General features: G+C 39.0%; 1 pseudogene; it reads right to left on the bottom strand.

The window, feature by feature from the left end:
- Positions 1 to 6,993: 6,993 nt before the first annotated feature.
- Positions 6,994 to 24,596, bottom strand: LOC125106476 (glyceraldehyde-3-phosphate dehydrogenase-like; annotated as a pseudogene).
- Positions 24,597 to 25,194: the final 598 nt, after the last annotated feature.

Consider the following 25,194-nt stretch of genomic DNA (forward strand, 5'->3'; position numbering starts at 1 on the left):
AATCTGTTGGTAAACATGTTTTGTGCTTGACTGATTCATAAATTTGCCATCTACAGAATTCTGTTGTAATTGTTCACAATTGGTTAATACTTAGCCATCACTAGAGACTAAAGTATTTCTAAGAATAAAAAATTCTGCTAACTATAACTAAGACTGATGAAAGTAAGAGAAAACAACCCTATATGTAAAAATCAGGAGATAAAAAAAATAAGAAATAGAAATACATTTTGTTAAAGACAAAAGGTAATTTTTTCCTAAATGAAATAATTGTTTGAAAAAAAAATGGCTTGGGACAAAACCTAGATGCAAAAAAAGTTGTAAAAGGTTTATGAAGAAAAATCTTCAAAAAAGAAATTTTAGGTATGGTTAGAACAGACGAAAATTAAAATGAATTTTAAAATGTAGCACATCAGAATAATAAATCACATGAAATGACCCTATGTATTCTAGACTACCAAAAGAAAAATGCTGTTAAGGTTTTTATTAAAATTTTAATGTTGTCTAAAAAAAACAGAGGAAAGGCAGTTGACTGATGACTGATAGTAAGTTTAGAAAAACTACACACACAAAAAAGAGGGCCTAAGAGAGTAAGTAGTTTTGTCTTAAAAATATCTGGTTGCACCAGAACTTGAGAGAAAATAATAAAAACTAAACTTGAGAGTATCTAGTAAGTCTTTAAAGACTCGGGGAAAGTGACCTTTACTTGCCTTGGTTTATAGGTTTGAAAGAGAACAATGAAATATGTTGGAAATTTAACCATATTAGATCAGTTTTGATGGATATATTCACAGGAAGGAAAAAAAAAAAGGACTAATAAACCTTTTCCTATAAAATGTTTCTGTTCTTAAAAAAAAAGAAAAAAAAAGACTAAAACCCTGTGTCATGACAAATCTATATTGGTGATCCACTCAAGTAAATATTGACTATTATGTAAACTAAGAAAATACTGGTATAAAAAATCTGCTTTCTCTCTGTTCAAAAACAAAGTTTTCTTAGATTAATTGATCTGCTGTTAAGGAGAGAATATAAATGGTTTTCTCTTTGCCTGCCCAGAGAAACCAGTTTCTATATTTTGTTTTATCTGTAATCCTATTTAAGCATGTGCTTTAAAACTTAAATTTTAGCAATTGTCAACAAGATTTAAATTGTAAATGAGATCTCTTTGACTCATAAGGCTTTTCCTTGCTATGCTAATTACTCAAAAAGTACTGCTAAACCAGTGATAAACCTTGGGTTACATATGGGTAAATGCTATAACTATTATAGAAATTCTATGCATTTCCTAAAGTTTTAACCTTTTGATAAGGTCATCACATGATATTGTAATTATTAAAATGTTATGTGTCACAGAAGTAACCTGATTTTCTTGCCAGTTAAACTGTAAAACCATATCTATTCTGAATTTTTGTCATTTATAATTATTTTAATTCTCTTATAAAATAAATTCTGCCTTAAAGAAAATTCATGTGGAGACTTCCAGGACAAATACAGGTCTTTGATATCTTGAAATCCTGAAACTGAAATGAATAAAAATTTCCAGAACTAACTAAAACTACATTCAAACTAAACCAGAATTAGTAACATGGGACCTCAATCCCTGGCGAATGAAGAATTATTGCCCAAAGGAACCCCCTGACTGGAAGCCAAACTCTGATAAAAGTAAGGAGAGTCTACGTTTCTACTGCCAGGCTCTGCGGGGAGGCCTCCATGCAACTGCAAGGAGACCCATAAATTTATCTAAAGTTAGTGCAGTGACTCAAGATAAGGATTAGTCTCCAGGGGCTTTTCTAAAAAGGCTTATGGAAACCTATAAAATGTATAGCCCGATTGACCCTGAGGCACCCGAAAATCAGAGAGCAATAAATCTTGCCTTTGCCAGTCAGTCAGCCCCAGATATAAGAAGAAAAGTTCAGAAAATTGAAGGATTTGAAGGGAATAATTTGACTGAGTTAGTGAGAATAGCAGAAAAGATGTTTAACAACAGAGATACACAAAAAGATGAAAAACAGACTAGAAAAATAGTTAAAGTTTTGGCATTACATGAAGGGGGGAGGAAACAAAGGAAAAGAGGTCAATGGAAAGGGAAAAGGCAGGTAGAAGATGGTCAATGGAAAGAAAGCCTAAGTACAGAGAAAGCTGGTAGGAAGCCTTAGCTTCAGATCAGTGTGCTTACTGCAAAAAAACAGGACACTGGGCCAAGGAGTGTCCCAAAAAAAGATGACAAGGCTGGCCACCAGAGACTGAAGGGGCCATGGTTCAGAGCCCCTCCCTGAGCCTTGGGTAAAAATTGAGGTAGAGGGGAAATCAATTGATTTTTTGATGGACACAGAAGCCCAATTTTCATCATTACTAGAGCCTATGGGGAAACTATCTGAAGAGGAAGACTGGGTACAAGGAGCAAATGGCACAAAAAGACATAAATAAACAACAAAAAGGACTTTAAATTTGGCCTACGGCTATTTGCATCCATCAGTACTCCCTCCCCTGGGAAGTAAAGAAAGGGAACTCCATAGAACACACCTTTGCTTCCTGTCAAAAGGCTGAAACTGGGGAATACCGACCTGTTCAAGACTTGCAGGAAGTTAACAAATGGATTGAAGATATCCACCCAATGGTGCCTAACCCCTATATCCTACTCTCCCTCCTGAGCCCCAAGAGAACCATATATACTGTCTTAGATCTCAAGAATACAAGAGAGTCTCAGCCCCTCTTTGCTTTTGAGTGGTCCAACCCACAGAAAATGTTCCAAGGCCAGCTCACCTGGACAAGAACAAACACCCGAGTGACGGGGTATCAGGCCCTCCTCCTCAATAAACTGAAAGTGACTTTCTGGTCCCCAGCGGTGCTAAATCCAGCCACGTTGCTGCCAGAGGAGCTGACTGACCACAGTACTTGCTAATAGCTGCTGAGGACTATGAGTCATGTTTGGGGGGGACAGGCCACTTATTTAGACTTTGATCTCCAAGAAGGAGTGTGTTCACTGTCTGAGTCCAGGAAACAGGTAACCAACCAACCGATACACCTGCCCCACCCACACAACTGCAGGGAGGTCCTAACCCAGGTCACAGGAATAAGAGACACTCCCCTCCCAGACTCTGTTCACAGACAGGGCGGATGAAAGAGGTATGCGGGAGTTGTGATGGGTTCTCCTAAGCAGGAACTCTGAAAAGCAGCCCTGACACACATCTCTAGGAACAACAGGTATGTCTTTGCTACTCTCCATATACATGGGGCTATTTATAAGAAAGGGGCCTATTAATAGCAGAAGGAAAAGAAATTAAAACAAAAAAATACTGGCTCTCCTCCAGACTATTTGGGACCCGAAAGAGGTGGCCGTTATGCATTGCCCAGGATATCAAAAGGGGACTGATCTGGTTTTAAAAGAAAACCAATTAGCAGATCAAACAGCAAAGCAAACAACCAAGAAAAGGGCTCAAGAACCAGTTACACTCCCGGCCCCAGCCCTACCAGAAAAACCAGATTATTCAGAGGAAGATTTAAAATATTTACAAAAATGGACTAAATTGGGGTGCCTGGGTGTCTCAGTGGGTTAAGCTGCTGCCTTTGGCTCAGGTCATGATCTCAGGGTCCTGGGATCGAGTCCCACATCGGATTCTCTGCTTGGCAGGGAGCCTGCTTCCTCCTCTCTCTCTGCCTGCCTCTCTGCCTACTTGTGATCTCTTTCTGTCAAATAAATAAATAAAATCTAAAAAAAAAAAAAAAAAAAAAAAGAGGCTATAAGTCAAACCTCTACAAAAAAAAAAAAAAAAAAAAAAAAAGGACTAAATTGAACTATAAAGGGGATTGAGCTAAGACCAGGACAAAAAAGTTAATTCTTCCTCGAAGACTAAAAAAAAAAAAAAAAAAAAAAAAAAAATTAGTAAACCAAATACATCAGGGCACTCATTTAGGGACACACAAACTTAAGGAACTCATGGGCAAGCAATTTTAGGTATCTAAATTAGGGCGTATGGCTCAGGATATAGTTGATAGATGTGCTCAATGTCAGGCAGTAGAAGCAGGAAAACTACAATGGGAAAAAAAAAAGAAAGAAGTAAAAACCAGGAGTTTATTGGGAAGTGGATTTTACAAAAATAAAATAAAAAATGTTAGTTTTTATAGATACCTTTTCAGACTGAGTAAAAACTTTTTCTGCCAAACATAAAATGGCAGGAATAGTAGCCAAAAACTACTAAAAAATAATTCCTAGGTTTAGGTTGCCTCTCGTGATTGGGTCAAACAACGGCCCTGCAATTGTGAGTTCAGTCTCACAGGCATTGGCCAAGGCCGTGGGCACTAATTGAAAACTACACTGTGCCTACCGGCCCCAGAGTTCTGGACAAGTAGAGAAAATGAACCGGACTCAAAAAACCTTGACAAAGTTAGTTCTGAAAACTGGCGGTGGATGGGTAGATCTCCTTCCCTTCGCCCTCCTTAGGGTGCAATGTACACCCTACTTAAACAAGGTTACCCCATTTAAAATAAGGTTCGGGAGACCCCCTCCACTCTGCCCATGACTACAAGAGGTTGCCCTAGTGGAAATGACTAATCAATCTGTATTCCAGTCACTGCAGGCATTACAGTCTGTCTTAAAAAGAGCCCACACAGGGATCCGAACTGCCTACACTGAGACGGAAACGGAGGTAAAACCACATCCTTACCAACCCAAAGACTTGGTTTGGATACACCGCCACCGAGTGAAAAACTTAAAGTCTCATCGGAAGGGACCGTTTACTGTCATCCTATAGAGGACCTGAGGGATTCCAACATCTTACTGCAGGAATAAAACAGACAAAACCTGCGGTTCCCATCCTAATTCCAGTACTAACTGATCCTTTAAAAAGTTAAAGAATTGACTAATCTCCAAAGAAAAGGGGGGGATGTTGGGGTCGATTCCACATTAAAACATGTTAACCCCCTAGGGCCTGCCTGGGCCTACTTAGCCATAGTGACTCCATGTTGCCTAGGTAGACATTTTGTTGTTTAATAAATGCCTCAACAGTTACTGATATCAGTTCCAGGTAACTGTTGCTAAAACACACACCTAAAACAAGGCCATTTTATTGTTTAATAAATGCCTCAGCAGTTACTAGTATCGGTTCCAGGTAACCTTTCCTAAAACACACAGGTAGGAGACATCCAATCAGCCAAAGCCACATATGTAGATGTCTGCGATTGTGCCCTATAAAAACTAGCCTGTAAGACCAAGGGGTGTCGCTCTCTTCGGAGGCGGCCCTGGCCAGTCAATCTGACTTCTAATGCTTGGCATAAAATAAAGCTTTACATAACTTTCACTTTGTCTCAGCCTCGTTACCCTGGCCAGTCAGTCTAACTTCTAATGCTTGGCATAGAATAAGGCTTTGCGTAACTTTGTCTCAGTCTTGTTCCTTTGATAACGGACCCAACAGCTATCAGAACAAACTCACGTTTTCATGTGTGTGATTTTATTTTGTTTCGTCTTCGCTGACTTCAATCTTAGCTATCATATGAACTCAAACACCATTCATTGGTAGGGTTCCCATTTGGTTTTTGATGTGGCTTGTAATTTCTCAATCCTTTCTGTCGGGTTAGGCTCTCCTAACACTGACTTTGGCCTAAGCTCTTAGCCCTCCTTACAGTAGGTAGCCGGATGGAATCCTGGCCGAGCCTACCTATATTGGGTTAATAAAAATGGTAACTCCCTAGCAAGACTGGTTATGAAAAAAAAAGAGGAAACAAAAATTACCAACATCAGAAATAAAACAAGGGACACTACTAGAGATCCTGGAGGAGAAATTAGAAGAAAAATAAATGAAACTAACAAATAACTTTTTGTCAATAGATTAAATGATTTAGTTGGAATGAGCAAATTCTTGAATGAGTCCACCTTCAAAACCAACGTGAGAATAAAGAAAAATCTAAGTAGCTTCCCATTAAAAAAAAATAATAATTTTAAAAAAGATAACTATGAAAGGTCCAAGACTGTATGTTGCTTGCAAACTAACAAGTTAGTCAACCACAGTTTCGAGGATACTGAGAGAAAATACAGGACTTCTGGGTCAGAGACGAAGGACAGTATTTTATAGCAATGGTAATGAATCAAAGATTTTAAAAACATTTTTTTCTCTTTTTTCCTTTTATTTTTAGATTTTATTTATTTGAGATAGATTGAGAGAGAGAGAGAGAGAGCACAGGCAGAAGGAGAAGCAAGCTCTCCGCTGAGCAGGGAGCCCAACCTGGGGCTTGATCCCAGGACTCCGAGATCATCACCTGAGCTGAAGGCAGACACTCAACTGACTGAGCCACCCAGGCACCCCAAAACATTTTTGTTTCTTAAATTGTATTTATATTTAAGAAAGCAAATAGTCTTCTATGGCCTGTAATAAAAATACAGTTGCCCACGGAACCACAACTGGCATAACATGCTAAAGGTGTTTTAGCAGAGAAACTGCCAAAAGAAAACAAAGGGGAAAAAAAGAACTAGAACATTGAAAGGAAAGAGCAACATCTTGTTGAAACCACCACTTCCTTTGAGTTGATCAAGTTCAAAACCATTTCCTTCTCCCAAGTGAGAAATTTATTAGGCTAAAAGTGTGGAGCTACTTGAATAGTATAGATGTTAACTGGGTAAGTCTCGATGTTATGATTATATTGGCTACATTATCTCTTTGACCATTTATATCCCTTATTCCTACCTGGAAACACTTGGGTTATGTTCAGATACCTAACGAGGTACTCACGTTCAGATACATGACAAACTTATCTCATGAATGATTAAATCTAGTAGCATCATACATTATGCAAATACTTCATAAACACAAGTATTAATCTATTAATAGTTATTCATTTTTTTCCTGTGTATGGATTTAGAAAGTAATTTATCTTTTCTGTATTTGTAATAATTTTAAAAGTTTAGCCACCACAATTATCTTAAGATAAATTGCTTTCAGAAAAGGACTTTTTTTTTAAATTTTTAAAAACAATTTATTTATTTATTTTAAAAAGAGAGAGAGAGCACACACACAGGTGCACATGTGGGCAAGGTTGGGGGTAGAGGGAGAGGGAGAGAATCCTGAAGCAGACTCCCCTAATGAGTGTCCAGCAGCTCTTACTCCTTGGAGGCCATATGGACCATAAGGTCCACCCCCCGGTTGCTGTAGCCAAATTCATTACCATACCAGGAAATGAACTTGACAAAATGGTCATTGAGAACAATGCCAGCCCCAGCACTGAAGGTGGAAGAGTGGGCATCACTGTTAAAGTTGCAGGAAACAACTGGTCCTGGGCCCAGGATGCCCTTGAAGGGATCTTCTATGCCTGTTTTACCATCTTTTTGATGTCATTGTATTTGGCAGCTTTCTCCAGGTGGCAGGTCAGATCCATGACTGACACATTGGGGGTGTGGACATGGAAGATCATGCCAGTGAGCTTCCCATTCAGCTCAGGGATGCCTTGCCTAGATCTTTTGTAGTGCCAGCAGAATCAGGGATGATGTCCTGGACAGCCCTTTGGCCATCACACTGCAGCTTCCCAGAGGGGCTGTCCATGGTCTTCTGGGTGGCAGTGATGGCATGGACTGTGGCCACGAGTCTTTCCACAATGCTGAAGCTGTCATGGGTGACCTTGGTCAGAGGGTTGGTGGTGCAGGAAGTACTGATGACAGTCTTGAGGGAGCAGTCCTACTTCTCGTGGTTCATACCCATCACAAACATGGGGGCCTCAGGAGAAGGGCAGAAATAATGACCCTCTTGGCTTCACTCTTCAAGTGAGCATCTTCTCCATGGTGGTGAAGACCCCAGGGGGCTCCACAAAATACTCAGCACCAGCATCACCCCATTTGACATGGGCAGGCTCTGGCTCCTGGAAGATGGAGGTGGGCTTTCCCCTGATAACAAGTTTCTCATTCTCAGCCTTGAGAGCACCATGGAATTTGCCATGAATGGAATCATACTGAAATATGTAGACCATACAGTTGAGGTCAATGAAGGGGTCGCTGATGGTGACAATATCCACTTTCCGAGAGTTAAAAGCAGCCCTGGTGACCAGGCACCCAATAGGGCCAAATCCATTTCCTCCGACTTTCACCATTGTGCCTAGGGGATTGTGGATGGCACTGCACCAGAAGATGCAGCTGTCTATTGAACAGGGAGGAGCAGATAGCCTAGAATCTTCTAATAATGAGGCAGGGTGGCATTGTCACCAACGTCTTTCTAATCCTAATCTCATATTGATAAGAAACCTGAATTTACTATATAGTTTGCAGAATTATAAAAAATGGAATATTCTTGTAAGTACAGATTTGTACACAAAGTTCCTAGTTAAAATATTCTTAAATTGTATTGGTCCATACTTCTATGCTAGTCACTATATTCATACTGCCTATTATATATATATATATATATATATATATATATATATGAATATTTATTTAGACATCACTAATAGAAATATAATGCAAGCCATACCTGCTATTTTAAATATTTTGTAGTTATATTAACAAAGTAAAAAGCAGCAGGTGAAATTAATTTTAATAACAGACTTTATTAATCTAACTTACCCAAAGTAGTATTATTTCAACATTCAATCAATATTAAAAGTATTAAAGAGATATTTTACATCTTTTGTTTCATACTAAGTCTTTAAAATCCAGTGTATATTTTATACTTAGAACACAATTCAGTTTAGGCTAGCTACAGTCCCAGTGCTCAGGAAGCCGCATGTAGCTAGTGGCGATGGCACTAGATGGCACAAATTTAAAGACTCAGATCTTGCAATGCCCCAACTCTAGAGTGTATCTTGTCCAATATCCCACCAGGCTTCTGATTACTTAATATAATTTGAGGTCAGGATTCTGAATTAGAGGGTATATTGACTGAAGGTTTGCATCCCCTCCAGATTCATATGTTGAAGCCCTAACCCTCAATGTAATGGTATTAGGATACAGGGTCTTTAGGGAGTAATTAAGTCTAGATGAGGTTTTGAAGGTGGAGCCCCCATGAAGGGATTAGTGTCCTTATAAGAAGAGGAAGAAGCCAGAGCTCTCTCTTTCTCTCATTTTCTCTACTATGTGATGACAGAGTGAGAAGGCAGCCCTCTACAAGCCAGAAAGAGGCCTCTCACCACCAACTGAATCTGCCTGCCCACAGATGGTGGGATGTCCCAATCTCCAGAACTGTGAGAAATAGAGGTCTGTTGTATAAGCCACCCAGTCTATATTTTGTTGTAAAACTTGAGAGGACTAAGGCAGAAGGAAAGATGGTAAGAGGTAATGTAATGAAAACAAACTGCTTCTGTGTCATAATTTAGTGGAAAAGGAAAACATGTGTGTAAAGGAAAAAAGAGAACACAGAGGAAAGGAGAGTCAGAAAATGCAACAGAGAATGAGAAACATTTGAGTTGGGCCTTATGGGATAAGTAGGAGTTGGACAAAGAAAGAAGTAAGAAAATGACACTTGTGTCAAAAGGAACAGAATCACTGATTCAGAGAAGAACCTGGCATTTTGTGCCTGCCGAGAAGCTTGAGGAAGCTGAATTACAGAAGACCAGTTTCTCAGGGTGGGTCAGTGGCTTAAGGATTGCAAAAGGCTTGGATACACCATTGCTCAAAATAAAAAATGTATCTCATTTAAAATGCTGAGGAACAACAACAACAAAAAAAACATAGTGATGATGACCATCAACATGGTTTTTCTACTTTCTATAATTCTACTTAGTAAAAATTAAACCAACACACATTCTTTTTTTTTTTTTTTAAGATTTTATTTATTTATTTGACAGAGAGAAATCACAAGTAGGCAGAGAGGCAGGCAGAGAGAGAGGAGGAAGCAGGCTCCCTGCTGAGCAGAAAGCCCGATGCGGAGCTTGAACCCAGGACCTGGGATCATGACCTGAGCCGAAGGCAGCGGCTTAACCCACTGAGCCACCCAGGCGCCCCAAACCAACACACATTCTTTGATCAAGGATTGGCTGACCAAGCTCACAGAGAGATCCCAAAATGAGAATTTGGAAGATACTGGTGTGAACATGCTTGTGATTCCTGATCATTGGTATCTAGGCTAGATAGTGAAAAGGAACAAGCAGGCCAGAGTCAAGGGGATGATAAGTGAAGGAATAAGATGAGAAACTTTTGAGTCACCAAAAGCACAGGCAGCAGATTTAGTAGCAGGGACTGGGAGGTGGGAGACAGAAGACTGTAGGAATTTGGAGGTAGAGTAATGCCAGTTGGAGTTTGGAAGTGGAGCAACCCTAGCTGATAATCCATGTGAATGATTTCTTAAAATCAATGAAGTTGAGTTAAAAAGTTGGGCTAAAAAGTTTGTGCAGGGTGTTAGATATCCAAATGGAGACAACAGCTATAGGCTATGGCCCAAGTCCTTGAGGACTTTAGGGGAGGTCTGAGGAGGATGAGGGTAAGAATGGAATTCAGTGCAAATGGATGCCATGTACTCACAAAGTCTTACTGAAGAAAGCTTGTGTAACACTGGAAGCAGCAGTAGAAACCTGGGAGAATTTTGGTCCTGACATCCTAAGATACAGAGAATGAGAATGAATAAGTGCCCTCAACCTAAGTACTTTGCCAGAGAACAGTTTTCATTATGGCAAAGAGAAACCACGTGGTGGTTCTCAAATGGCCATAACCCAGAAATACTGGGGAGAGCTGATTAAAAACAATGACAAATTGTGGTGATGTGAACTGTCAAATGCACAGGATATGGATATGAGTCATTGGTATAAAGAAGAGAGATGAGGGGTGTCTGGGTGGCTCAGTCAGTTAAGCATCTGCCTTCACCTCAGGTCATAATCCCAGGGTCCTGGGATCAAGTCCCACATGGGGCTCCCAGCTGGGGGGGGGGGGGGCAGTCTGATTCTCCCTCTTCCTTTGCCCCTCCCCCTCTACTATGCTCTGCCTTTCTTTTTCTCTCTCTCAAATAAATAAATAAAATCTTTAATAAAAAATATAATCAAGAAGCTTCTTTCATTTACTGTAAACTCGAGGAAATTTCTTAACACTTAATTTCCTCATCAAAAATTTAGCTATATAGTACACACTTTCCAGGATACTAATGAGGGTGAACATTAACTGAGAACATGGTGGGCCACACTACAATGGAAAGTATAAGATCATGGATCTCTGTCTTGTGAAAGGACCACGGTGAGCTGGCAGAAGAGAGCCACCCTCTTGGTGTAAGCGGAATAGTCCAGATAGGCTTATTTGGCTTCCCAGTGTCTGGCAGGGTAAAAGCAGAATGGCGGAAGGCGAAGGCTTGTTGCTATGGTAACTACATACCAGCTCTCAGCCTCTCCACAAGAGAGTTCCTCTTCCTGCACACAATGTTCCGTTGGTACCAAGCTCTTTGCTGAGCTACTGTGAGGCTGGTAGTGTAACTGTGGTAGCACATAAAGCAGGCTCTGAGGTCGCCCCTGTAAAGGCCCATGAAGGCACTTGAGGGAGGGCCCAATAAGAACTTCTCTCTTGCCACCTTCAAATCAGAACAGCATCGCTCCACAGAGAAACAGAAAAAGGAGCATCAGGCAGATTTTATGCTAAAACTGAGTTAAGTCATATTTGGACTCCTACCAAACTAAGAAATGCAACCAGAGGATGTGATGCTTCAGTAAATGTTTTCCTCTGAAACAGATCAAGCTAGGGGAAGTTTTTAGAAATGTGTATACATAATTCTTGTGTATATATATATATAGGAAGACAAGTGTGGCAACGTTTAAGAGTTCAGAAATATATGTTACTCAAGTCTCATGCTAATATCATCTTTGAGTTCATATTTTTAAGAGTGACTACTCTCTTTAAGATTGAGCAGAATTGATCCCAGTGCTTATAAATTTCATTTGGATGCCATCTCTCTTGTTATGTGAAAGGCAAAATTTAGAAGTTCCATGTGACTTCCTCTTTGGAAAAAACTGTTCCTTGAGGTCTGTGTGGCTGAAACTGAAGTCAGGAAGTGATAAACTAAAACTCAGCATGCGAAAGGATAGAAAAGAAGTACTTAATATGTACATCAACCAGATGATCTCCTTGATGGGACTTCAGTCAGACTCCTCAAAGTCCTGTTCTTGACTAGGCCTCAACCTTGTCCCCAACTCCCACCCTTGCCAGACCTGCATAGCACAACTTTATCAACAATCCTATCAGCTGAGAGTATCAGGGAGCAAGAATTCCCATCCCCCGCAAGGTCTTTCTAGCTGGATTAAGAATCAGAGTGACATGAGACATACAGGAGAAAATAAAATTTAATAATGTATGTACAGGGAATCCATGTAGACTAAGAAATTCCAAAGGCAGTCAAGCAAAACGAGGTATATATGTCTTCTTGAATTAAGAAGGGGGTAGAGGTCTAGGACTTCAGAGGAAAGGAATGTACTTCACAGAGTGATAAGAAGAGCAGATGTTTGGTAATTAGATGCTTCTCCTGACATATAGATGATTCACTCAGATAAAATTTATCTCTGCTAATAATCCCTGTTCTGGGAAAGACCCCCAGTTTAGATTATTCTATCTAGTTAAGGGAGGGGCAAAAATTTCTCTTGAGTTCACAGGGTCTTGCTTACCTTCAGCTCAAAATAATCTTCAGCTTCAAAATAATCTCAGCATAAGACTCCGGAGTGGGCCCATCTTGAGGTAGCCTTTCCTTGGCCCCTGTAAGAGAAAATATCCCTCACCCTTGATATACACACACACACACACACACACACACACACACACACACACACATATACATATATACATATCTTTAATATCTAATCAAATTCCTCATGATATCCAATCAGTCTGGCCTGCTCTTTATAATTTTCCATCCCCCAACGCCCTCCTCAACTCTTGTTTCTTGGCTGTAAATCCTGAGTTGTCTTTACTGCATTCAGAATTGAGCCCAGTTCTATCCTAGGGACTCTTTACCCCTATTGCAATAGTTTCTAAATAAAATCTATGTTTACTGCTTCAGCTGGTGTCTAGCTCAGGTTCTTTAAGACAATATGTACAACCAGGTTCATATTTATACATTATTCCAACATTTAGGATAATATATGACCTCAATACCCACATGATGGTGTTGGAAGTATAAATTAATACAAGTTCTAAGAGGGTAATTGGACACTATATATTTGGAATCTTAAAAACATTCATACCTTGTTACCCAGTCATTCAGTTTTTAGGAATCAATCCTACTAAACTTGGAATAGGCCTTATATATAAATATAATCATAGCAGCATTATATATGAAGAAGATAAAAACTGAAAACAATCTAAATATCCAACAATAATTTGTTACCTAAAGTACAATGCATTAATTTGAGGAAACATTGTACAGCCCTCAAAATGTTAATGAAAACTTAAAATAACAAAAAACATACTTATAAAATGAAGATAAGTAGAGAAAAATTAGCAAGATACAAAATTGCATAAAATCATGTCCTCGTTGAACAAATAAATCTCTGCATGTATATTATATATGTATATATTAAAAACACACATATGTCTATGAAATGTTGAAAAGTGCACCAAAATGTTAAAAAAGGGAATCTTCTAGTAGGTTTTTTTTTTCCCTCCTCAAAAAGTTGGGATTCTTAGTTGCAAACAAAAGAAGTCATTCTGGCAAAATTAAGCAGAAAAGGCCCTTACTAAAAGAAATTAGCTGACCAGGTGACTGAGGGGGCTGGAAACACAGACTACAGTCTACCCTTCTTAGAGCAATGCCCAGGTCTGGCCAATAAGAAAGCCATCACCTCTGTTGCTGTCAAGCACCAAAGGATTCTTCTATAACTGCTGGCAACCAGCAACTCTAGAAAGCTTCCACCTTTTAAACCTCAACCCTCAGACGCTGTACATATCTGTTGCCACTCATCCAGTAAAAAATGGAAACAGTGTGGGGGCTATTTCTTCATGTTGCTCATCCCCAAATTAAAGAGGGAGGCTTGGAGGGTTTTGAGCAAAGGAATGATATAACTGACTTCTATTATGGAAGGGATGCTTCTGGCTGCTGGCAGGAGAATATAGAGTAGGGGCAGGGAAGGAAGTGAAGAGACTACTTAGGAAGGTAATGCAATAATCCAGGTTGGAGGTGAAGATAGGTTGATTGAAAAGGGAGTGGGGAGAAGTGGGTGGATTCCAGATATATTTCAATCAGATTTGCTAATGGATCACATGCAATGTGTGAAAAAAAAATCAAGGGGGACTCCAATATTTTGGCCTGAGAATTTGGAAGACTGGGTAGTATTATACTGAAAATGAGTAAGGAACAGGCAAGGTTAGGTAGGGAGAGATAGGTAGGGGGCTATGGGATCAGGCTCACAAAAATCACAAAAATGTGGAGGTGTAAGGAAACCAGAGGTAAGAGAACAAACCAGACCCCTGCCCTAGACATGTGGGGAGAGTTGTCTTCTTCTTTTTTTTTTTTTAAAGATTTTATTTATTTATTTGACAGACAGAGATCACAAGTAGGCAGAGAGGCAGGCAGAGAGAGAGAGACGAAGGGAAGCAGGCTCCCCGCGGAGCAGAGAGCCCGATGCAGGGCTCGATCCCAGGACCCCAGGATCATGACCTGAGCCGAAGGCAGAGGCTTAACCCACTGAGCCACCCAGGCGCCCCAGTTGTCTTCTTTATGATAGTCATCTGTGACCAATAAACAATGACCAGACCCTAAAAAAAAAAAGAAGTAAACCATTAAAGATGTTATCACCAGTCCAGTCCTTACTCAAGCCAAGACATCACAAGAATGATATGACCACAAGCTCCCTGGTCAGTTCTAAATAAAAGACTGACAGTGGAGGCCCTCATTGGCAACCCTGTCCAGACCCCTTTCACTCCAGAGAGCTTTTTCTGTATCCTTGTTTAATAAACTTCTAACCCTTTGCTCACTCTTCTTTGTCTGTGAGATTCATTCTTCAACTCCATGAGACAAGAACCTAACTCTTCTGCTTTAAAAATGGGAAGGCTGGTATATGGAGGTGACAAGTAGCAGCTGAATACATGACAGGAGCTCAAGGAATATAGAAATAAAGAAAATATTTTGCATAGTGGCTAAGATGGTGGGTTGGGATTTCCTGTTGGGTCTAAGTACAGCTCTGGGCATACCTTGGCTTCTTTAGTCAAAATCCTATTTTCATGAAGACTAAGGAGTCTCCCAGAGGGAACTCTGGCTGAGTTTGAACCAATAGAAAGTTCTTTAGACCTTGACAGTAAGAAAAGATTCTGAACAGCATGGGGACTATCTCTTGGATTTACCTCTTAATCTATATCCCATAAGAACACAGAGAGGAGGTGTAAATAAAAACTAAAAAGGACCTGGACATGGAACACTGCTTTGCAACCCACCCTTATGGCCTGGCTCCTTTATGGAATAGTGACCCCACAAGAAAAAAGACCAAAAAAGTAGCATTGTGCCTCGAAAAGTAGCATAAACTATTGGTGGAAATGGATTTGTTCACCAGCTAATGGAAAACAAATCATTGGACACCCTCTTATGGATGGTTTTGCAAGGCTTTGTGGTCCTATGTTAGTCAGTGAGAGCAAGAAACAGTGGAGTGTACATTACTATCCTAACTTGTGGTTGGCTCTGCTTGGGGAAGAAAACTCTGGTTAGAGTATATATTTTTTCTAATAAAGAGTTGAAAATGAAGGGATTCAGAACAAATCTCCCCCAAATATGCCACTTTGAAATATTTTGAACTGAAAGCAATAAAGACCCTGTGGGCTCAGGGGAATCATTCCCCCTCCCTAACTGCCTAGAAGAATCTAAACTAGGAGTCTTTATTAGAATAGGAGTTATTATCAGAGGGGCACCCAGCTGGCTCAGTTTGTAGAGCATGCAACTCTTGACCTCAAGGTTGTAAGTTCCAGCCCCAAGTTGGGTATAGAGATTATTTAAAAATAGAATCCTTTAAGGAAGAGGGGTAAGATGTAGAGGAGCAGGAGACCAAAATATCATCAGGTCCCAGGAGTTCAGCTAGATAGTTATCAAACCATCCTGAACACCTACAACCTCAACAAGAGATTCAAGAGAAGAAGAGCAGCAACTCTAGGAACAGAAAATATAGCACTTTGCAGAAGGTAGGATGTGCGAAAAAGTGAATCCGAGGCAACATACGGGAAGATAGAGAGCGGGCAGGGGTGGGGGGAGGAAGGTTTCTGTCAAGTGAGAGAACAGTGGAGCACAAAATCAGAACTTTGAGAAGTCTAATCCACTGAGGGACATCACTCCAGAGGCTAAGCAGGGGGTGGAGTCGTCCCAGGGACAGTATGGTTTCAGATCCCTCAGGGTCGCAGAAAGACCAGGGGTGTCTGAATGTGGCAGAGCTCCCAGGTATCAGAGCAGGGAAGCCAGCTGCAGAGACAGAGCCGTGAAGCAGGCTCTCGGTTTGGAATTACCTTAAACCATGATCCAAGGTGCAGTCAAGCCACTGCTCTTCAAGGGATCCCACAAGTGGCAGATCCAGGAAGACTCATCTTGTCCTCTGGGAAGAGCAGTGCAGGAGTGTGCTGGGGTTTGGAGACTCTAAACGGGGCTGTGAGCCAGAGATAGAAACTCTCAGTCACAGATCAGGTGAGCTCAGATCGCAGCCGGAGACCAAGGAGACAGGAGTGATTGACCACTTTTCTCCAAGGACACACTTAGGAGTGTGTCTTGGCTCTTGGCTCCTCTGCACCTGAGATTGGGAGGCCGCCATTTTCATTCCAGACCTCCAGAGCTCTACGGAAAGTGTTCTGGGAACATAAGCTTCCGAGATCAAACCTGAGCAGATTACTTAGCCTGGCCCCTGGCAAGGGCGGTGCAATTCTGCCTTGGGCAAAGACATTTGAGAATCACTGCAACAGGCCCCTCCCCCAGAAGATCAACAAGAACACCAAGTTCATCAATCAATAAGAACTGAGGAACTCCAGAGCTAGTGGAAAGCAACACATAGAATTCACGGCTTTTTTCACATGATCCTTTAGTATTGCAAAGTTAATTTTTAAAAATTTTTTTCTTATTCTATTTTTTAAATCTTTCCTCTTTCTTATTTTAACATTTTTTAACTATTTTACCTTATCAATACCTTTATAAAAATCCTTTTTAATTTTCATTGTTATAATCATATTTTATCCTCTTACTGTATTTAACCTTATTTTTATATACATATAGGTTTTGTTTTTCTTTAAAATTTTGGGATATAATTTCTTCTAATAGATCAAAATATACCCTAAATCTAGCACATGGCTTTGTTCTAGTCTCCAGCCTGATCATATTCTTTCCTCTTTTTTTTTTCTTTTTTCAACCAACTTCTTATCTTATCAATTCCTTTTTTAGAACCTTTTTTAATTTTCATCTTTACAATAATATTCAATCCCTTCATCCTGTTTACCCTCATTTTTGTATATATACAAGTTTTTCTTTCTTAAAAATTTTGGGAGGTAGTTTCTTCTAACAGACCAAAATACACCCAAGATCAAGTGTGTGGTTCTGTTCTATTCACCCATCTAATATATATATTTTTTCTTTTTTTCCCTGTTACTTCTCCCCCTGGTTTCCAGTCTCTTCTAATTTGGTTAATGTATATTTTTCTGGGATCATTGCTACCCTTTTAGTATTTTGCTCTCTCATTTATCTGTTCTTATCTGGATAAAATGACAAGGTGGAAAAACTCACCACAAAAGAAAGAACAAGAAACAGTACCAACAGCCAGGGACCTAATCATTACAGACATTAGTAACATTGCAGAACTAGAGTTCAGGATAATGATTATCTAGGTGCTGGCTGGGCTTGAAAAAAACATGGAAGATACTAGAGAATCCCTTGCTGGAGAAATAAAATCCCTTTCTGGAGAAATAAAAGAACTAAAAACTAACCAAGCTGAAATTTAAAAGCAATTAAGGAGGTGCAATTAAAAATGGAGGCTTTTACTGTTAGGATAAATGAGGCAGAAGAGAGAAGTACTGATATAGAAGACCAAATGATAGAGAATAAAGAAGCTGAGGAAAAGAGAAATAAACAACTACTAGACCACGAGGGGAGAATTCAAGAGATAAGTATAAGATTAAACAATATTAGAATAACTGGGATTCCAGAAGAAGAAGAAAGCAAGAGAGGGGCAGAAGGTATATTGGAGCAAATTATATAAAGAGTTTCCCTAATTGGGCAAAGGGAACAAGCATCAAAATTCAGGAGGCACAGAGAAGCCCCCCCTCAAAATAAACAAAAATAGGTCCACACCCCATCATCTAATAGTAAAACTTACAAGTCTTAGTGACAAAGAGAAAATCCTGAAAGCAGCTCGGGACAAGAGGTCTGTAACATACAACAGTAGAAATATTAGACTGGCAGCAGACCTATCCACAGAGACCTTGACAGGCCAGAAAGGACTGGCATGATATATTCAGAGCACTAAATGAGAAAAATATGCAGCAAAAATTACTCTATCCAGCTGGGCTGTCATTGAAAATAGAAGGAGAGATAAAAACCCTCCAGGACAAACAAAAACTAAAAGAATTTGTAAACACCAATCAGCCCTACAGGAAATATTAAAAGGGGTCCTGTAAGCTAAGAGAGAACCTATAAGTAACATAGACCAAAAAGGAACAGAGACAATATACAGTAACAGTCGCCTTACAGGCAATACAGTGACACTAAATTCACATCTTTCAATAGTAACCCTGAATGTAAATGGGATAAATGCCCCAATCAAAAGACACAGGGTATCAGATTAGATTAAAAAAAAAAAACAACCCATCAATATGCTGTCTACAAGAAACTCATTTTAGACCCAAAGACACCTCCAGATTTAAAATGAAGGGGTGGAAAACAATTTACTGTGCTAATGGACATCAAAAGAAAGCTGGGCTGGCAATCCTTATATCAGATCAGTTAGATCTTAAGCCAAAAACTATAATAAGAGATGAGGAAGGACACTATATCATACTTAAAGGGTCTGTCCAACAAGAATATCTAACAAGAATATCTAACAATTTTAAATATCTGTGCCCCTAACATGGGAGCAACCAATTACATAAACCAATTAATAACAAAATCAAAGAAACACATCAACAATAATACATTAATAGTAGGGGACTTTAACATCCCCCTTACTGAAATGGACAGATCATCTAAGCAAAAGATCAACAAAGAAACAAAGGCTTTAAATTTAGTTAAATATATTTAGAACATTCTATCCCAAAATAACAGAATGCACATTCTTCTCTAGTGTGCATGGAACATTCTCCAGAATAGATCACATCCTGGGTCACAAATCAGATCTCAACTGGTACCAAAGATTGGGATCATTCCATGCATATTGTCAGACCACAATCCTCTGAGACTAGAACTCAATCACAAGAGGAGAGTTGGTAAGAACTCAAATACATGGAGGCTAAAGAGTATCCTACTAAAGAATGAATGGATCAACCAGGAAATTAAAGAAGAATTTAAAAAGTTCATGGAAACAAATGAAAATGAAAACACGCTGTTCAAAATCTTTGGGACACAGCAAAGGTGGTCCTGAGAGGAAAGTATATAGAAATACAAGCCTTTCTCAAGAAACAAGAAAGGTCTCAAGTACACAATCTAACCCTACACCTAAAGGAGTTGGAGAAATAATAAAGACCAGAGCAGAAATCAATAACATAGAAACCAAAAGAACAGTAGAAAAAATCAATGAAACTAAGAGCTGGTTCTTTGAAAGAATTAATAAAATTGATAAGCCCCTGGCCAGACTTATCCAAAAGAAGAGAGAAAGGATCCAAATTAATAACATCACGAATGAAAAAGGAGAGATCACAACCAATACCAAAGAAATACAAACAATTATAAGAACATATTATGAGCAACAATATGCCAGCAAATTTGACAATCTGAAAGAAATGGGTACATTCCTAGAGACATATAAACTACCAAAACTGAACCAGTAAGAAATAGAAAACCTGAACAGACCCGTAACCAGTAAAGAGATGGAAGCAGTCATCAAAAATCTCCCAAAAAACAAGAGCCCAGGGCCAGACAACTTCCCAGGGGAATGCTACCAAACATTTAAGGAAGAATTAAGACCCATTCTCCTGAATCTGTTCCAAAAAATAGAAATGGAAGGAAAACTTCCAAACTCATTTTATGAGGTCGGCATTACCTTGATCCCAAAACCAGACAAGGACCCCATCAAAAAGAAGAATTATAGACCAATATCCTTGATGAACGCAGATGCAAAAATTCTCACCAAAATACTAGCCAATAGGACCCAACAGTATATTAAATGGATTATTCACCACAACGAAGTGGGATTTATTCCTGGGTCGCTAGGTTGGTTCAACATCTGCAAATCAATCAATGTGATACAAAATATTAATAAAAGAAAGAACAAGAACCATATGATACTCTCAATAGATGCTGAAAAAACATTTGACAAAGTACAGCATTCTTTCTTGATCAAAACTCCGCACAGTGGAGAGATAGAGGGTACATACCTCAATATCATCAAAACCATCTATGAAAAACCCACAGCGAATATCGTTCTCAATGGGGAAAAAACTGGGAGCTTTTCCCCTAAGGTCAGGAACACAGCAGGGATGTCCACTATCTCCACTGCTATTCAACATAGTACTAGAGGTCCTAGCCTCAGTAATTAGACAACAAAAAGAAATAAAAAGCATTGGAATTGGCAAGGAAGAAGTCAAACTCTCACTCTTTGCAGATGATATGATATTTTATATGGAAAACCCAAAAGACTCCACTCCAAATCTGCTAGAACTCATATAGGAATTCAGTGAAGTGTCAGGATATAAAATCAATGCACAGAAATCACTTGCATTTCTATACACCAAAAGCAAGACAGAAGAAATAGAAATTAAGGAGTCGATTCCATTTACAATTGCCCCAAAACGATAAGATATCTAGGAATAAACCTAACCAAAGAGGCAAAGAATCTGTACTCAGAAAACTGTAAAGGACTCATGAAAGAAATTAAGGAAGACACAAAGAAATGGAAAAACGGTCCATGCTCATGGATTGGAAGAACAAATATTGTGGAAATGTCTATGCTACCTAAAGCAATCTACACATTTAATGCAATCCCTATCAAAATACCATCAATTTTTTTCAAAGAAATGGAACAAATAATCCTAAAATTTATATGGAACCAGAAAAGATCCCAAATAGCCAGAGGAAAGTTAAAAAAGAAAACCAAAGTTGGTGGCATCACAATTCCAGACTTCAAGCTCTATTACAAACCTATAATCATCCATATAGCATGGTACTGGCACAAAAACAAACACATAGATTGATGGAACAGAATAGAGAGCCCAGAAATGGACCCTCAACTCTATGGTCAACTAATCTTTGACAATGCAGAAAAGAATGTCCAATGGAAAAAAGATAGTCTCTTCACAAATGATGTTGGGAAAATTGGACAGCCACATGCAGAAGAATAAAACTGGACCATTTCCTTACACCACACACAAAAATAGACTCAAAATGGATGAAAGACCTCAGTGTGAGATAGGAATCCCTCAAAATCCTTGAGGAGAACACAGGCAGCAACCTCTTCAACCTCAGCCACAGCAACTTCTTCCTAAAAACATCACCAAAGGCAAGGGAAGCTAGGGCAAAAATGAACTTTTGGGACTTCATCAAAATAAAAAGCTTTTGCACGGCATAGGAAACAGTCAACAAAACCAAAAGACAACTGACAGAATGGGAGAAGATATTTGCAAATGACATATCAGATAAAGGGCTAGAATCCAAAATCTATAAAGAACTTACCAAACTTAATACCCAAAGAACAAATAATCCAATCAAGAAATGGGCAGAAGGGGCGCCTGGTGGCTCAGTGGATTAAGCCTCTGCCTTCAGCTCAGGTCGTGATCTCAGAGTCCTGGGATCGAGCCCCACATCCGGCTCTCTACTCAGCAGGGAGCCTGCTTCCTCCTCTCTCTCTGCCTCTCTCTCTGCCTGCCTCTCTGCCTACTTGTGATCGCTCTGTCAAATAAATAAAATCTTAAAAAAAAAAAAAAAGAAAGAAAGAAATGGGCAGAAGACATGAACAGACATTTCTCCAAAGAAGACATCCAAATGGCCAACAGACACAAAAAATGTGCTCCACATCACTTGGCATTAGGGAAATACAAATCAAAACCACACCAGTCAAAATAGCTAAAATTAACGAGTCTGGAAAGGACAGATGTTGGCCAGGATAAGGAGGAACCCTCCTACACTGTTGTTGGGAATGCAAGCCAGTGCAGCCACTCTGGAAAACAGTATGGAGGTTCCTCAAAAATTTGAAAATAGAGCTACCCTATGACCTAGCAATTGTACTACTGGGTATTTACCCCAAGGATACAAATGTAGTGATCTGAAGGGACACATGCACCCGAATGTTTATAGCAGCAGTGTCCACAATTGCCAAATTATGGAAAGAACCTACATGTCCATCAACAGATGAATGGATGAAGAAGATGTGAGATAGATATATATATATAGATATATACATCTATATATATATAATGCAGCCATCAAGAGAAACGAAATCTTTCTGTTTGCAACCATGTGGACAGAACTATAGGGTATTATGCTAAATGAAATGAGTCAGTCAGAGAAAGATAATTATCATATGATTTCTCTGATATGAGGAATTTGAGAGGCAGGGCAGGGGTCATAGGGGGTTAGGGAGGGAAAAAAATGAAACAAGATGGGATCAGGAGGGAGACAAACCATAAGAGACTCATAATCTCATGAAACAAACTGAGGGTTGCTGCGGGTAAGGAGGTATGGATAGGGTGGTTGGGTTATGGACATTGGGGAGGGTATGTGCTATGATGAGTGCTGTGAAATATGTAAGCCTGATGATTCACAGACCTATACCCCTGGGGCAAATAATACATTATATGTTAACAACAACAACAACAAAAATTAACAATGTTAAAAAGAATGATAATAATAAAATAAAATCATTTAAAAAAAGAAGATGAAGAGGGGCACCTGGGTGGCTCAGTGGGTTAAAACCTCTGCCTTCAGCTCAGGTCATGATCTCAAGGTCCTGGGATCCAGCCCCAGATCGGTTCTCTGCTCAGCAGGGAGCCTGCTTCCTCCTCTCTCTCTCCCTGCCTCTCTGCCTATTTGTGATTTCTGTCTGTCAAATAAATAAATAAAATCTTTGAAAAAAAAATAAAGAAGAAGAAGAAGAAAAATTATTACCAGAGATAAATTTTATCTAAGTGACTCATGTTTATGGCAGGACAAACATCTAATTATCAAACAGCTCCTATTCTTATGGCCCTGAGAATTGCCTTCCTCTTCTTTGAAGCCATTAACTTTTACCCCATTCTTTAGCTCAGGATGACACATATACCTCATTTTGCCTCTTGGTCTTTGAACCCCTTATGTATGTGGGGTTCCCATACACATGAATTTAAATTTTATTTTCTCCTGTTAATCCATCTCCTGTTAGTTTAATTCTTACACCAGCCAGAGGAGCTTTTAAAGAATAGAGGAAAATTTTTCCTCTCCAACAAGAGGAAAGTAGTAGGAATACAAAAGACTGGATTATTTCTTCCTTAGGTCAAAATAATTGAAAAGATACCACATGACAGAATCCTTAGTAATGAAGGGGAGCAAAATTTGCCAACCCAAATTTTGCCACCCCAAATCCTTATCTTTGGGATAAGGATTATCTTGAGCTGGTTATGTTTAAGAAATTGCGAATAGAAAGGCTCTGAAAACTGAGTAGATATTACCCTTTTGTATGAAACATTTACATTTGCAAGGAAAATCTCCATTTGTCAGCCTCTCCCCCTTTCTGTGCCCGCCCCCACCCCCCGCATAAGAAAGAGGGATGCTATCTTTCTAGAATTTCTGAAACTCTTATAAATGGAGAAAGCAATGATTTAAATCAGCGTAAGGACCATACACTTGTTTACTGTGCTTTTCCTGATAACCTCCTGTAACTGCCTTTCCCCTTCCCCCAACAAATTCTTTCTGTATTTAAGGCAGTGGCTTGGGCCATTTCAGGAAGTTACTCAGTTTTTCTGGGTATCTTTCATGCATACAGGAGGTATACATGTTATTAAACTTCTGCTTATTTTCCAGTGCTAATCTGTCTTTTTATTATAGAAGGTGGCTCAGCCAAGAATCTAGAAGGGTACTGGGGAAATAATTTTTCTTCCTCCACAGTTACAAGAAAAGATTCAAGATAGTTATAGTTATGCTTGAATACACAAATATAATTAACCTCATCCTGAGAACGACATATAACCCCAAGCTCCCAGTTATCCAAGTTAGACAAGACATGAAACTTTATAAAGTTACTAGTCTTAACAAGGCAATTGTTTTTTGAAAGCATATCTTCAATTGTTGAGTAGAGAAAAGAAATATATTAAAAAAGAGAGAAAAGAAATGTATAATGCAGCTGAAGACCTCAAAACATAAAAACAAGAAAAGTATTTCAGTTTAACAAATGAAACTGTCAGTATTTCTGCTTTGTATATTATCTTAGAAGAATGAGTTTATTCATTAGTAGGAGCATGTCTCTAGTCCAATGTGTTATGTGAGAAGGACCTTTGAATAAAAAGTGACATTTGCCTACCATTTTCCATTTGATCTCCAAAGATGCTTAAAAACTAATTATAAAATATCATTATGGGTAATTGAGTCCATCCATTTCTAAAATTAAGAAAATAAATAATTCAGATTATTCAAATGAATATCAAATGCAGTGGCATAAAAAAATCACGACATAAGGAATCTATTAAGAAACAAATCTAACACCATTCTGAATAATATGCATCAAAATCCATTGTGAATCTATCACAATGATTTTTATACTGTCAAGATATATTTTTTCTAATAATTAACTTATTTAAATATAATTCCATAAAGTATGAAAATGTTCTAGGTTTTTTTTTTGGTACCTGTGGGACACACATATGCATACCTATATTATTAAAGGGAAGTAATAATAATAGTTAATAGAAGTAGTATTTATGTGTCTTGCATGAACTGAATTTTTTATTTTACAAGTAATTTCTTATCAATTCAATGAAGTGGATGTTATTATTATCCCTTTTTTAAAGATAGGGAAACTAAGGAACAGAGAAGTAGAAGGCTCAGTTCTACAGCCAGTACAGTTTAAAGAACTTGTGCTCGTGGACAGCTGGGTGGCTCAGTCAGTTAAGTGTCTGTCTTCAGGTCAGGTCACGCCACGATCCCAGGGTCCTGGGATCAAGTCCCAAGAATCCAGAATGGAGTTCCC

This window comes from Lutra lutra, chromosome 8 (genome assembly GCF_902655055.1).
Source record: "Lutra lutra chromosome 8, mLutLut1.2, whole genome shotgun sequence".
In the NCBI taxonomy this organism is placed as follows: domain Eukaryota; kingdom Metazoa; phylum Chordata; class Mammalia; order Carnivora; family Mustelidae; genus Lutra; species Lutra lutra.